At 36.8% G+C, this 2,739-nt stretch overlaps 1 pseudogene; it reads left to right on the top strand.

The window, feature by feature from the left end:
- The first annotated feature begins 887 nt into the window (after positions 1–887).
- On the top strand, positions 888–1,537 carry LOC139440765 (syntaxin-7 pseudogene; annotated as a pseudogene).
- Positions 1,538–2,739: the final 1,202 nt, after the last annotated feature.

The raw sequence follows: 2,739 nt of genomic DNA, 5'->3' as shown, positions 1-2,739 counted from the left end.
GCAGGGGACACGGGGAACATGGGAAATTCAGTACCTTCCTCTTATGTTTGTGGTGAAAGTAAACCTGGGCTGAAATTTATTTCTTAAAAATCAGTTTTACAAAAACAATTCTTGAAGAAACTAGAAATGTGCTCTTTAGGGATGGTGAGAGTAACATTATACAAAATTTGTGTAAGCTAATGTGCCTGGTGCTTACAAACATATGTTTTTCTTTCTAAACAGGAGTCATAATAGAAATTGTGTCTGGCAAATTCCCAAAATACACAATTCTCTTCCAACTCTGAAGTTTTCGAAAATCTGAAATGCAGAGAAAGTAAATCATTAATCTGGACATATATAACTTAATAAGGTAATAAATAAACAAAATATTTACAGTAATATTTACATACTAAATCTGAATATTTCTTAAAACTTTTCTACAAAAACACTTACATATTTCTTCATATACTTGTTCACACATTGCTTTTTATCTCAGATTAATTCCTGATTTGAAAACGTGAGGGAATAAAATATGTGAGTTCTAAAGAAACTTACAGTTCGGAAGAGAGAGTTGTGCCGGTTGTCCACACCCAAGAATTATTGTTATTTCTCTGGGACAGTCCAATCCATGGATTTATTTTGAAAATTTCACAAAAATTCTATGAGAAAACAAATTTTATGAGAAATTCAGTAAAAGCTGGTATACTAATTTGTATTTATAAAAACAAATAAAGTTTGCTTGCAGTTGGAAGAAGAGGTGAGGGCTAAGGAAACTTCACTGCCCACCAACATCTGATGAAGTTAGTGAATAAGCAATTAATCACATCCTGCACTTCAGGAATTGTTGGTGACCCCACCCAACCAGCCCAGCATATCCGACATCCAAGATCACATGACCTTGTGTGGAAATGTAAAGGACTCTGACTCAACATGGAACAGCTCAAGAATCACCCGAGTTGAGGCAACAGCTGCAGCAGAAGCAACAATATTCTAAACAATGGGCCGAAGAAACAGAGGAGTCCATGGAACAGTTTGATCTCTTCCCCCCACCCTCAGTGAACAGCATGACAGGAAAATACAGGTTATTTCTTAGTGGCTGAACTCACAACATCACTGACCAACTCTCCAAATGCTAGCAGCTGAGAAAGAGTGTTTTGCATGAGTGGGGAGCCAGTGCCAGAGCATCTGGTGGAATTGCTGAGGAGAGCTCAACAGAAAGGACTCCTGTGTTCTGGAAAAGCTAAATTCAACCTCAAGGTCAGGTGCAGGATGAGGGAATTATAGAGGATGCCCTCGTGTTATTCAGGAGATAGACTTCTGTTAGGCAACTTGAAGCTGATATTATGGATATTAATGAACTTTTTAAAGATCTGGGAATGATAATTCATGAGCAAAGAGGTGTGATCGCACTGAAGCCACAGTTGGAAGTGCAGGGGTGCATGTCCAACAAGCCAACCAGCAGCCGTCCAGGGCAGCAGAATGTCAGGAGAAGAACCCCGCATGTGGCTGTGAGATGCACAAGACTTCAAAGAGAGATACAAATCTACAACTGTGCTAGCTTGGGAATATACAACAAAAGTCTAATCCTTTATATTTTATTTTATTATTTTTTAAATATTCTATTTATTTATTTTTAGAGAGAGACAGAAATAAAGGGAAACATCAGTTGGTTGCCTCTCCTATGCTGGATCCTGGACCAATCCTGCAACAACACAGGCACATGCCCTGACTGGGAATCGAACCCATAACGTTTCCCTTTACAGAACGATGCCCAACCAACAGATCCACACCAGTCACGGCAACCCTTATATTTTAAATGACTGCATTATAATTATTTTTCTTCTGTTTTTTTATTTGTACATTGAGAATTTGAATGCAGGTTTTGTTAGTATTAAACAATGAGAATGATATTGGACACTAATAAATTGCCCTTAGAAAAATATGACATTGATATTTTCAGGGTACTGCTTTTGAAGAGCAATTTTAAAAAAATGTTTTTGTTCTTACAGTTCACATTCAATATTGTTTTGGACCTGTGTATACCTTGAGGGGTGACCACCCCAACTGACCTGGCACCCATCAGACACCACACGTATTTGTTAGAATGTTGTTGACTATATTCTCCATGTTCTGCTTTGCGTTGTTGTGGCTGTTTTCAGAACTGGCAATTTAACAACTTTTTGATAAAAGTTTCAACATGCACAAGCTTTTCAGCTACTCTTAATTTTCATACGTAGGTAATCATTTTCGCCATTCTTCATTTAAAAAAATAGATGTATCCCAATTAACTCACTTCCCTTTTAAATCAATGTTATTGTTTGTTACTTTATTTTTATTGATTTGGGAGAGAGAGAGAGAGCAATCAGATAGTAGGCCCTCTTAGTTTGGCATTCCTCCTTGGTATCTTCTTGTGTGTGCTTGATGGGGCAGCCACCAGCAACCTGTGTGTATTTGGACGATACTCTAACCAGCTGATGTACACAGACTAGGCCTGTATCAATGTTGTTTTTTTTATATTATTTTATTGTTGTTCAATTATAGTTGTCTGCATTTCCCCCTCACCACTACCCCCTAGCTCAGCCAAAGCAATGTTGTTTTAAAATTGTAATGAAAATACAGAAAGAGTATTATATATGTTATAGTTTGAATTTTATAGCATTTTTATATATCAGTTTGAAAAAGGCAATGTTTTATATGGCAAACTATGAGACTTTAAATGGGATCAAATAAAATATTAAGTAACCTCTAGAACTTAAACAG

The sequence above is a fragment of the Desmodus rotundus genome, chromosome 3 (assembly GCF_022682495.2).
Source record: "Desmodus rotundus isolate HL8 chromosome 3, HLdesRot8A.1, whole genome shotgun sequence".
Classification (NCBI taxonomy): Eukaryota; Metazoa; Chordata; class Mammalia; order Chiroptera; family Phyllostomidae; genus Desmodus; species Desmodus rotundus.
The sequence above is the reverse complement of the archived record's forward strand: the minus strand, read 5'-3'. Positions and strand labels throughout refer to the sequence as shown.